This window comes from Arvicola amphibius, chromosome 10, assembly GCF_903992535.2.
Source record: "Arvicola amphibius chromosome 10, mArvAmp1.2, whole genome shotgun sequence".
NCBI lineage: Eukaryota > Metazoa > Chordata > Mammalia > Rodentia > Cricetidae > Arvicola > Arvicola amphibius.
In genome coordinates this window covers 116228784-116241832 of record NC_052056.1, presented here as the reverse complement: position 1 = coordinate 116241832, position 13049 = coordinate 116228784, and positions in this window count along the sequence as shown.

The following is a 13049-nucleotide window of genomic DNA, read 5'->3' as shown; positions in this document are numbered from 1 at the left end:
GAGCACTAGGATTAATGGTTGTCTGTCCGCCATTGTGACTGTTCTCTTTAAAGTTGGAACTAGGGCCACGGGAGAGCCTGGATCCTTATCTCAGGGTTGAGGTGCTGATTCTGGGGAGCTCCTATGCAGGACTCGGTGGCCTCTAAGTGAAATGGGGAGTGGCGATCGTAGATTAGGTTGACTCCATTTTTAAAGCGAACTATGGAGGGGTGGATCCTTTTTTATCATATTTTCTGCTTCTCATTTCTCCTTTAATTTCTATGGCTTTTTTCTTGAATTTTAGTAGATAATTTCCTTATTTAAGATTTTTGGAACTGGGCGGTGGGAGCACACACCTTAATCCCAGCACTCAGGAGGCCGAGGCAGGCGGATCTCTTGAGTTCGAGAGTTCCAGGACGGTTACACAGAGAAACCCTGTCTCGAAAAAGAATTTTGCTTCTTGACTGGTAGTTTGGAATCTCTCTCCTTGGTGTCTTTCCCCAGTGTTTCCAAAGAGCCCAAACCGTTTTGAGTTCACAAGCATCTGGGGGGCTTCCTGCAGCACCATTATTGCTGCCACCTTCAGTGCTCCGAGAGACAAACGTTAACAGAATAACTTTAACAGTTGGTTCTTCTGAATAACAAACCTTCAAAGAGAAAGCCTCAGTGAAGGTGATAGAAATTTATTTTAGGTCTTCCTTCTGTTGATCATGGGGATGGGAGTGGGGGTGTAGCTGTTCTGGCATGATGTTCATCCCTCATCTGGAAAGCACGGGGAGGTGCTGCCCCTCAAATCCTGTGATTGGGGCAATAACCCGCAGTCAGAGATGAGATACGGTCGGGTCAGGTGGAAAACGTGAAGCTCTTTATGTACCGTGGGTACCCAAGAGCAGTGTCAGCAGTGACCGCGTGGCGCCCAAGTGTGGTGCGTCTGTCAGGAGGGCCTGCCTTGCGCATTAAGTAGTGCAGAGGAGTGCTTCCTTAGTTTCTTCTGTTGTAGCAATGCTTGCAGAAGGCACCCACGCCAATTGTAGATGCCTCCAGGCCACGGGGTGACACTGTCAGCTTCCAGTTCTTCAGTCTACTTTCTCAAGTCTTAATTACTGGAGCCTTCAGGCTCCTTTGTTCCTGTACTTCGGGTCTGAAACGTTCCTGAAAAGCCTGTGTGTGAAAGGCTTACTCCAGCTGTGTGCTCTGGAGGGGTGCTGGGAGTGTTAAGGGGTGGCTCCCAGCAAGGGGTCTTGGGTCATTGTAGGTGAGCCCTTGAAAGGGAATGTGGGCTGGTGCTGGAGAGATGGCTCAGCGGTTGAGAGTGCTCGCTGCTCTTTCAGTGTCCTGAGTTCAGTTTCCAGCAACCACGTGGTGGGTCCACAACTATCCGTGATGAGGTCTGGTGCCGGCTTCTGACGTGCAGGCAGAGCACTATGTACATAAATAAATACATCTTTAAAAAAAAAAAAAAAAGAAAAAAAGAGATTGCTAGGCTAGTGCCTTTCCCCTCATGACCACAGGCGATTGGCCGTAGACTGAAAACCCCAAACTGTGAGCCCAAATAAACCTTTCTCTTGTTAAGTTGCTTATCTCAGATGTTCTGTTACCACAGTGATGAGTTGACTAACACATGTCCTTCCATAGCTATAGCCAGATACCCAGTATGTGGCAAAGACAGCAGAAATGCCAGAGCTAGCAGGAAAGGACACGACCCTGTTTGTTACCTGAGTACCCTTTGTTGTAATTTAGAAAAGACGGCACACTAGAGAAATGCCATGCGGCAGAGTTCACGTGGAGGGGTTTTTATTAGGGGAAAGGGAACGGAAGAAGAGGGAAGGGGGAGGGGGAGACTGGGCTCTGGGGAGAGGAGCAGCAGAAGAACGAGGTGGAGAAAGAGAGAGTAGGGGGAGAGATAGAAGCAGAGAAGAGTGGGGGAACAGACAGACTGAGACAGAAAGAGATGGGAGATGGCAGGGTCCTTTTTAAAGGGCACATAGAGAATGTGGACAGGAGGTGCTCTTAGTGGCTGCAGCTGAGGACGTGGCCTGTCAGAACCCAAAGGGCAATACAGATGCCTGAAGACTGACACCCTTGTGTATACCAGACAGTACCGAAACCTTTGTGGAAGAGGCTTTCTTACTTGCTAAGGTAGTTGGCAAGGGATCTTGTGCTCTCAGATTCAGGCTGGTGAATCACCTGTGAAACCAGAGCTCAGTCAGCAGCACGGAGAGCTGGACGTCCGGCACCCAGATGCTCTCTGATGTCAGTGCGCCTTTGCCTGCCCCGTCCTCTGTGGAGACACTGTCATGGGAGAATGGAAGGACACACCAATCCTGACTCCTTGCTTCAGCCTTGAGTTCCATCCAGTGCCCTGCTTGGGTGGGCAGTCTCTGGGCAGAGACGGGGCTGCTTCTGATCTCTCTGAAGGATAGAGACTCCAGGCTTCACTCTCGCACTCTGATGAAGGAGACGGAGGGACCGTTCACTCTGGGTGCGTCACTGGCACTAGGAACACAGTCGCTTTAGGATGCTTTCCAAGAAGACACAGTTTTTCTAATAACTGGTGTACCAGCTGATCTTGCGTCAGTTTGACACAAGCTGGAATCATCAGAGAAAGGACCCTCAGTTGAGGAAAATGCCTCCAGGAAATCCAGCTGTCCGGTTTCTCAATTAGGGATCAGTGGGGGAGGGCCCAACCCATGGTGGGCGGTGCCATCCCTGGGCTCATGGTCCTGGGTTCTATAAGAAGCAGGCTGAGCAAGCCAGTAAGCAGCACCCTCCATGGCCTCTGCATCGGCTCCTTCCCCCAGGTTCCTGCCCTGCTTGAGTTCCTGTCCTGACTTCTTTCAGTGAGAGACTGCAGTGTGGAAGTGTGAGCTGAATTAAGTGGTTTTGGGCAATAGAAACAGAAACCTTAGTTACGACAAATGACTGTTAAAACAAAAATGCATGCATTTAAGAGGCTTGCTCGGGGAGAAAAGTAGATAAGGGAACGCATAGGGGCTCAGATCTTAATCCCCTACCTATCGCCTCTGTTGTTGGGGCACACGAAAAGATACCAGTCTATAAAAAAACAGATTCACTGGGTAGTGGTGGCACACACCTTTAATCCCAGTACCCGGAAGACAGAAGCAGGCAGATCTCTGAGTTCAGGGTTCTGCTTGGTCTACAGAGTCAGTTCCAGAACAACCAGGGCTACACAGTGAAACCCTGCCTCAAAAACAAAACAATTCCATTTGCTTGTAGGAAAGAGCAGTAACTGCAAGTTGGAAGTCTCCCCTAGGTTTCTCAAAGAGGGAGACTCAACAAGGATGTCCCATTTCTCAGTAGGGCAGTGTCCTGATCTGTCGGCCACCCCCTCCAAATGCTTCAGACGGGTGAGGGGTGAAAGTGGGCACAGGACAAAGCCTACTCGAAGCAGTGTTCTGGGTCCCCAGAGCCCAACGCTGGCTGGAGAGCCAGCAGGCACCACAGGCAGAAGCAGCGCCTGGTCACCAGGCCCCTGCCTAGTGTGAGACATCACCCTTGTTTAAACACGTTTTTTTTCTGTTTTGTTTGACAGGTTTGGGTTTTGTAAGTCTTTGTGATTTGAGCAGGCAGGTCTGTGGGCATGTCTGTGGCGTGTTGTCTTGCTTAATGTGGGAGGGCCCAATTCATTGTGGGTGCTGCCATTTCTGGGCAGTTGGAGCTGGGTGGTAAAAGACTGAACAAGCCATGGCCAGTAATCAGCATTCCTTCATGGCCCGTGTCTCATTCCTGCCTTGACTTCCTTCAGTGACAGGCTGTGATTGGATGGTGTAAGGCAAACAAACCCTTTTCTCCTCAGGCTGCTTTTGGTCACGTATTTCGTCACAGCAACAGAAAGTAACTAGAACAGCCATGATATGTCCCACTTTGACCATGTGCACACCCTGTCATGCCTGGTAAGAAGGTGGTCACCGGATGGGTTTCCAGAAAGGTTCAGTAAGATGAATTTGCCTTACCATACACAATACCCGAAACCAGTCTAGACTGGAATAGTGCCCTGCCTTAGATTGATTTTTGTCCCTAAGGGTATCTAGGGAATCTGGGTCTAAGGAGAGCAGGGGCTTTCTCTGGAGAGGGCTGCGTGTGCTGCTCAATGCTGGTGGGGCCCCGGGTTGCTAAGTGCAAGGCTAGCGAAGCTCCGGGTTGCTAAGTGCAAGGCTAGGGAAGTGCTATGTTTGCATTTCAAGTCATGAGAAGTGCAGTCAGGTTGAACACAGTGACTGTCCCACAGCTGCCGTGGCTGGTATATATCTCCTTCCAGCCTGGGTGTCATCCAGCCTGCATGGGAAGGGAGCAGCATTTGGCACCCAGAAGCCATGAGAGTAAAGCTGCCAGCCAGCCAGAGATCGCATGATCACGTGAGCATCCGTTCCTATCGATGGGCATGGTCGCCTGGTCAGAGGTGAGGGGTTGCAGTTCAGACACCGCTGGAAGGGGGACCTCCCTGAGTATGACTATTTATTATTATATTATTATTACTCTCCATGTGCGCCTGACATGGCATGCATATGCTGTGGGAACTCCTTCAGCTCCTTCAGCCAATAGCCTTTAAGATACCAGCCCACTTGGGCGTGGTCTCATACTATAAATGCAGCTGTAAAGCGTGCACTTGCTCTCTTGCTTCCGGCTGGTAGACTTGGCTCCTGTTCCCCATTCATGCAGAGGACTGTGACCTGGGACAGTGATCTGTGAGTCTCCTCTAAATAACCCTTTATTATACGCAATTCTGAACTAGCGTGGATTATTTTGTATCTTCTGCCGTCATGCATGTTCTGGTCAGAGAACAACTGTGGCATTGGCTCTCTTGCTCCCCCCCCCCCCCAATCTCATATCCTCTTTTCCCTCTCAGCCCTCGGAGATCACTGCAGGCTGCCTGTGTACTCAGGGGTGTGGCCCATCCACTGTAGCGTAACAAACGAGGACTTTAGCTCCTCTGGCCTTTATTTCCAAGTGTTGGAATGGCAGGCGTGCACCTCCACCGGGCCTTTATAAAGGACTAGGGATGCTAGCCCAGGGCTTTAAGCACACTGGATGAACCTCCCAACTATGCTCCATCTCCAGGCCCTCTGGTTGACTTTGTTTGCTGTAGACAAACCATTTTATTTGCCATCCCTGATCTAACTTTCGCCCTCATCATGAAACCAACCAAGGCCCAGCCCCACTAACCACGCAAGACCAGTTGGCTAATTGGAGGCAGTTGGGAGGGAGGATGGCTTGAGGATCTTTGGGTGCCAGGTTTGTTGGGCGGCACAGTGTGCATTCTATTCCGTGTCTGCCACACCGTGGCCACTGTGGCTTTGTCTTTGCCTCTTCAGTGTGGTGGTAAAGTGAGTGGGGTCCAGGGTTCATGAGCCTGACACAGCCACTTACCAACTTGGCGCACCGACTTGGTGTCTGTGTGCTTTGGCGTTAGTATGTGCTCCACCTCACATGCCTGGGCCTTTTCTGGTTTTAGCAGTGAACGCCTTCTTGCTTGCATCCTTGAATCCCCTGTAGGCCTCAGCCCCCATCCCCTGCTGTTACTTATTTCTGGCTTCTGTCAAATGGAGACGAGGACTGATGGCCCCTTTCCCTCAGAGCCGATTTTGCCCGGGGAGAGTGGTAAAGTCTCAGCCTTGCTATTGCCGTGACGAGCCTCTATGGGGCTTCTCTGGAGAGCCTCGCTGTCACCTGGACAGGACAGGGACCTCTGCCGTTGTCATCTTTGGTCTCGTACAATCATTCTGAGGTAATTACTTTCTTCTACTTGAAATAAGATCTTTCACCGTCCCTTTTAAAATATTACTGTTTCGTGCTCTTTGAAACCTCCACACGTTTATTCAATGCACACTGATTGCTCATGTCCACCCACCACCTCCTTCTGAGTCTCCCACCTCCCTCCCTACTTCAAGCCATTTTAAAAAGCCAAATTAAAACTGGTGTTAGTAATTTGAGTTGATTAGTCCTGCCGCTATTGCATAGGTGTGTGACCATCCACCAAGGCAGGCAAGTTTACCAGTGACCACATCCCCCAAAGGACAGTGACCCTTTCTCAGCATCTTCAATTGCCGACTGCTCTTCTGGTACTGTGGAGCCCCGGGGCCCTGCCTCTCACTGCTGGAATTTTGACTGGTGTGGTCTTAAATGGGTCAAATGATCCCCACCCTGAGGCCCACGCACCTTAGTTACTGCCGGTTCTCGGCAAATGGCCTTTGTTGAATTCTACGCAGTAGGTACATGTTCTCAGGTCTTCTGTCAGACCAGAGGAAGGCGAGGCCTGCATGTAGGGGTGAGTATAGGCCACATATGATGCTAAAGAACACGCATTTGGCATGCACCTGCAGTCCCTTTGTGAACTCTAAAATCAGTTTGTCCTGCAACAGACAACTTTTATTTTCTGTGGGATTCTTCTGTTTCTCTCCCACCTCCTCCCTTTCTTCTTTCTCTCCCTGGCCCACCTGCTCACCGCTCCTCCCCTTCACATCCCCGGGGCAGTGGCTCATGGCAGCCTTTCAGTGACTTTCCAATTTCACACTTACATGCTCCTGAAAGTGTTTGCAAACTAACGCGTGTGTGACATTATAAAGGGCAGCAGCGGCCATCTGTCCGTCTGCCTCCCCTCCGCTGTCTGGTGGCCCTCGCAGCTCTCTCCTGAGAGCCCAAGTGTGGGAGATGAAATCTCTCAATCTAGGGATTAAAGAGAAGCTGCCTTCATTGAGTTCTGAGGCTGCTCCTCCACGCATGGCGTGCAGTTTCCCACATGGTCTTCGTTACCACACGTGGCCAGGCAGTATGTGTACAGGGGAAGAGACTGAGGCCTGGAGGAGGAAGCTGTCCTCATTACATAGGTGGCCTTTTCCCACAGGCCCTCCCCTTCCTGATACAGCCTGCAGGAGCTCAAGAGACTCTGTTGTCTCCTAAGTCAGCGTCCTCCTGTTCTCGGGTGTCTGATCACAAGGGGGTCTACTGTAGGGCAATAGCTGGGACCCACGTCTGAGGTTAAACGGAAGAAAGGTCCAGTCTCAAGACTGTTCTCTAAGGCTGGGCCTTAAAAGCTGGGCTTGAATTTTAGCCTGGAAGCTGTTGATTCTGGAAAAATTGCAGGACCTCTCTGAAGAGTTGATAGTAGGCTGCGCAGCTCTGGTAGCTCTCAGCTCAGGCAGAGGAGCTTTTTTTTAACATGGGCGGTGTCAGTTAGTACGGAGACTGAGACTCGTCAGAGTGCTCAGCCCTCAGTGGGACGGCTAGGACTAGCCCTCCCAGCCCGCACCCAGGGTTCAGGGAGTAGAGTCTCTGAGGAGGGGGAGGAGACCACTGAATGCATTCCTGAGCCCACAGCACCCATAGTCACCTGGATGACTGCTGGGATGGCCATGGTGGCGCGGGCATTTAGTCCCAGCACTGTGGGTGGGTGTGGGTGTGTGTGTGTGGGGGGGCGCAGAGACAGGTGGATCTCTGTGAGTTTGAGGCAAGCCTGGTCTACAGGGAGAGTTCCAGGACAGGCACCAAAGCTGCACAGAGAAACCCTGTCTCGAAAAACAAACAAACAAAAAGATGGAAGGAAGGATGGGTTAGAGTTGGGGGGACCTAGGGGAGTGGAAGGGGTTAGAGGGGGATGGATATGATCAAATTACATTATATATGTGTATGTAAAATCCCTCAGAGATTAAACGAAGTATTTCTTGAAAAGCATTGTGAACAGCAAAATTCCCTTGTGAGGTGACTCAGCAGGTAGAGGCACTGGCTGCCAAACCTGATGACCTGAGTTCAATCCCCGGGGCCCACATGGTGGGAAGGGGGGTAGGGTCTTGCAAGTTGTCCTCTGACTTATGGGAGACACACACACACACACACACACACACACACACGTGCGCACCTGTGAGAGCCAGGCTTGGTTGTCATCTTGCCTGGATGGGGAGGTGACAAGGTGATTAGTGGAGCCATTGCTACGGAGCAGTTTTTTTTCCTTGGAGGACAAGAAGCTCATCCAGACTCAGGATATTCTAAAGGGAGGCAAGACGTCCATCCTGCAGGGAAACTTGCTTAGCTCAGGAAATACACAACTCAGAGGTTCCAGGAAATCCTTGAAGTGGACCAGATCCACCAGGCCTCTCCCTCCCCAAAGACGTATAAGCAGTGAGGGCTGCCAAGAAGTAGTCAGGTCAGCTGACCTCCGCGCAAGAGTGTGCAGTGAGCTGCAGGTTCCCAGCTCCGTGAGTTGCCACTCATGCTTGGGGTGGGCTTTGGTGATGCAGCTGTCCTTGAATCATTTCTGCTTCTATAAAGTAGCCCCTCACCCGTACTTCCGTAAGTAACCTCAATAAAACCTACTGGCTCACCAAGTTTAACTCTGGAGCTATCTGTACTTAAGTATCATCGTCTATCTGGGGTAAATGGGTGTTTGTCTAGCAATAGTGTCACACAGCACCCACCTCTGGGGCTGCTCAGGAGTCAACTGGATGATGTGTTTTTTAAAGATTTATTTATTATTTATTTATTTTGTATACAACATTCTGCCTCCATGTATGCCCGCACACCAGAAGAGGGCGCCAGATCTCATGACAGATGGTTGTGAGCCACCATGTGGTTGCTGGGAATTGAACTCAGGACCTCTGGAAGAGCAGGCAGTGCTCTTAACCACTGAGCCATCTCTCCAGCCCTGGATGATGGTTTTGTAGAGACAGGAAGTAGCAAGAAGCAGGCCCTTGGGAGTGGTGACTTTGGGCCAAGATCTCATTCTGGCCCCTTCCGTGTACCCCTCTTCTGTCCTCCCTGTTTACTATGAGGTAATACGAGCCCCCACCATGTGACTACACCACCATGATGTTCTGCCCAAGCACCCGGGGCCAAGTGATGATGGACTAAACCTTCTGAAACCATGAGCCAAGCAAACCCCTCTCCCTTAAGTTGTCTCTGTCAGATATTTGTCAACAGTAAAAGGCTAACGGATGCCACATCAGGTTTCTTTCGGGGATGAAGGGAGACTGTGCCCCCAAACAGCATCATGACCACCAAGCATGAAACAAGACGTAGATCACACCAGTGCCCACCCTGAGCTGGGCAGCCCTCCCAGAAGACTCAGGCCATGTGCTCAAATCCCCTCATACCTTGAGGCTAAGCCCTAGCCAGTTTACCCAGGAAGGACCAGTGGCAGCCACCAGTCACAAGTCTCAAGTTAGTCAAGGCAAGCCCCTGCTAATCTCATATCTTATTTCTAAACTGCTGTGCCCCTGGGTGGGTTGAGAAAACCACTTTACCGTGTTCCAGGGAGGACACAGACATGGTTAGCATTTCTTTTTTCCCCCCTAGCATCCTGTAAAGTGAACCGTTTTTCTTCCTCTAGTATGCTGCAGGTGCCCATCAGATATTGGCAGATGACTTAGGTGTCATTTATCATGGTGCCTCTCTCTCTCCCTCTCCTTTCCCCTCCTCCTCTCTCCCTCTCCTTACCTCTCCTCCTCTTTCCCTCCCTTTCTCTCATCTCCCTCTACCTCCCTCTCCCTCTATTGGGGTCTCATGTAGCTCAGGCTAGCCTCAAACTCACGACGTAGCCAAGAATAACCTTGAACTTCTAATCCTCCTGCCTCCACCTCTGAGTATTGTGGTTACAGGGGTGCACCAGCACACCTGGTTTTATGCAGTGCCAGGGTTCGAACTCAGGGCTTCATGTGTGTTGGGCAAGCAAGCACTCTATCATAAGCTACATCCCAAGCCCGGAATCTCTTTCAAGACAAATGAGGCAAGTGCAATCAGAAGCTTCCAGACCCTTGGCCACCGGATCTGCGGATTGGGTTTTCCCCTTCACCTGCTGGAGGTCACTGCACTGTTGAGCTGGTCACTGTTGAGTGACACTGGTCCCTGTGGTGTTTCACATCTTCCACTTGGTTGTCTGCTATGAAAGCGGGGGTTTTGGGCGTTACTTCTTCCACTGTGGAAGCCCCCACTCTCATAGTCACCCGTCACTTAGGCCAACACTGTTTACCGTGACTGTAAACTCTAGTCATGGCTTGTGCGTACTGTAAGCTAGCATGACTGTTCTCTCCTTGACAGCTCCCCCACACCCTGGAGTTAATGGCTGCCTTGTATTATTATCATTTTCATCTTGTCATTTGCTTGGCTGTCTATGTACGTGGGGCTAATTCGACTTCAGACTCGTTACCAGCTGTCTAAATTCCTTCAGGAGACACGTGCCGCACAAGGCCTCCTCTGAGCCTTGGAATTCCTCTTCCCAGCAGGCTCTGTTCTCCTGACCTGGCCCACCACTGTCACGCTGCAGCCCCTTTCAGCCTTCCTTGCATCTGGAGCTTCCATTTCTTGTCTCTCTGTCTCCCTGTGTCTGTCTGTCTCCCTGTATCTGTCTGTCTCCCTGTGTCTGCATGCCTCCTTTTTATAGGCCATACTTTCTGGTATCTTCCAAAGCTTGATTGCAGATACTGCTATTCTGTTTCTACTTTAGTGAAAGTTTGGCTGGTGGGAAGACATTCTTATGTTTCAAGAGCTGAGAAGACTCACAAGCTTAACAATGCTCCAGTGTATTTCATTGAGCTCTGCTCTCCTCTTCCGTTTCTAGAAGTCTTCTGTGATTTTGGCTCATGGGGGGGGTAGGTGTATTTTGAATCTGACTCCAGCTTTTAAAATCGGGCCCGTGCCTCTCCAATGCCATCCATTCTGGCTGGTTTAATTTGAGTCTGGGAACCATTTACCTTTAAGATTTTAAGGCAATGCTTATTGCTCCCAACTTCCTTAAGAAGTCAGAATCCATCCCAATTATCAATTGTTTTGGTCTGACTTTGTTGCATCTCCAGGAGATTAAAAGACCTAGTATCTTGAAACCTTGATGTGGGAAGTCCTTCTGTATATGTGTTGCTTTTATTGGCTAATGAATAAAGCTACTTCAGCCTATGGCATGGCAGAATATAGTCAGACTGGAAGAGAGAGTGAGAGAGACAGAGAGAGTGAGAGAGAGAGGGGGGGAGAGAGTAGGCAGAGTTGGGAGGCGCTATGTAGCTGCCGAAGGAGACAGACACTGGGCAGACCCTTACCAGTAGGCCCCAACCTTGTGGCAATACATAGATTAATAGACATGGGTTAATTTAAGATATAAGAGCTAGGTAGGAATACACCTAAGCTATTGACCAAGCAGTGTTGTAATTAATATAGTTTCTGTGTGATTATTTGGGTCTGGGCAGCCAGGAAGTGAATGAGCAGTCTTCACCTACAAAACCTCATGACGATGGACTTTGATGTGTATCCATGACACTGAGCAGTTAGAAATTTCTTAGTTCTGAGAACTCATGTTTTTATGTATTTCTTTTGTGTTCTGGGAATACAGTAGCCTCTGTATCCAATGGAATCTACAGTCAGTCAACTGTGAACTACAAAGAGAGAAGGTAGGTAGGCCTTGTACAATCTTTTTCTCCTGTTCCTCAAACAACGTAACAAGTATTTACCTAGCATGTTCCTTATGTCTAGTATTCGAAGCAACTGAAATGATTTAGAATATACCGGAGGGTGTGCGGAGGGTATATGCAAATGCTATGCTAATTAACTAATTACACCAGGGTCTCGGGTCACCACAGATTCTGGCATCTAGTAGAGGTGGGGGGATGTTGTAGAGCCGGTGTTTCCATAACAATGAAGGGCAACTCAGTGTCTGCATGTGGGGCCAACTTCCAACATGGCCCATGGTCCTTCCCTCTGGTAGCTACACCTTGCATCACTGGCTCTCCTGGTAGCCTGGAAATTATGGAATTGTGTTTATTTCTGAGGTTGAGGTATAACAGCTCTCTGTCTTGGTTATTCTCTTTTTTCCTTGGGTCACTTGCTCTGGGGTCGTGTGTTCCCACGTTAAGTAGACTTCAGAGGCACTTGTGTCAAGGAACCAAGGCCTCCTGTCTGTGGGAGTCCCCTCTGTGTACTGTGATTACCATTAGTGAATAAAGAAACTGCCTTGGCCTGTTGATAGGGCAGAACTTAGGTAGGCGGGGCGGACGGAACTGAATGCTGGGAGAAGGAAGGTGGAGGGAAGACACTGTGGATCTGCTGCCAGAGAGAGATGTGCTGAGTCTTTGCTGGTAGGCCATGACCTCATGGTGATATATTACTAGGAATGGGTTAAACTAAGATGTAAGAGTTAGCCAATAATAAGTTAGAGCTAATGGGCCAAGCAATGATTTAAATAATACAGTTTCTGTGTGGTTATTTCAGTTCTGGGCAGCCGGACAAAGAATCGGCTCCTCCTCCAACACCTGTCAGTCTTCACCTTGCAGCTGAGGCTCCTTGTTAACAAACAGCACAGGTCCCAGTCAGTTGCTTTGGAAATAAATCCTGCAGCCCCAGTCACTCCTCCACGTGCATGGCAGCTGGCCCCTGCCAGCTGAGTGACCCTGAGCCGTAGTCACAGAATACACTGGTCTCAAATGCTCTGGACCCCCTTGTGATGGAGCTACAGCCGCTGTGCTGTCCCCCAGAGCCCAGGATGGAGAATCTTGTGTTCCAGGCCAGCATGAGTGTCCCAGTTCCTTTTCTGTTGCTGTGATAAGATACCCTGACATAAAACAACACAAGAAAAGAATTATTTTAGCCCAAAATCCTAAGTCATTTACACTCCACCGCTGCAGGGATATCCAGGCCAGAGGAGTGTGAAACACCCACTCACATGACATCCACAGGCAAGAGCAGAGAGAGATGAATACAAGCTCACTGCTCAGCTCGGTTTCTCCACTCTTACACAGTTTGGGTCCCAAACCCAGGGAACAGTGCTGCTACCCGTGGTGGGCAAGTCTTCCCAGACCCATGAATGTGATCAAGACACCCCCCACAGACACGCCTATAGGCCAACCTGCTCTAGGGAATCCCTCACTGAGACTGTCTTCCCAGATGGAACACTTGTATCCGTCTCTGCAGTTCATGTCATTTACTGTTTTCTATCCCTTTGACTTTTCTTTGTATGTTCTGGGAGAGTTTGTCAAGTTTATTTTCTAACTCTTCTTCTGGGTTGGTTATTTTCTTTGAAACAGTTTCTAGAAACCAATTTTTAACCTCCTCCTCCTTCTTCTCTCCTCCTTTTTGAG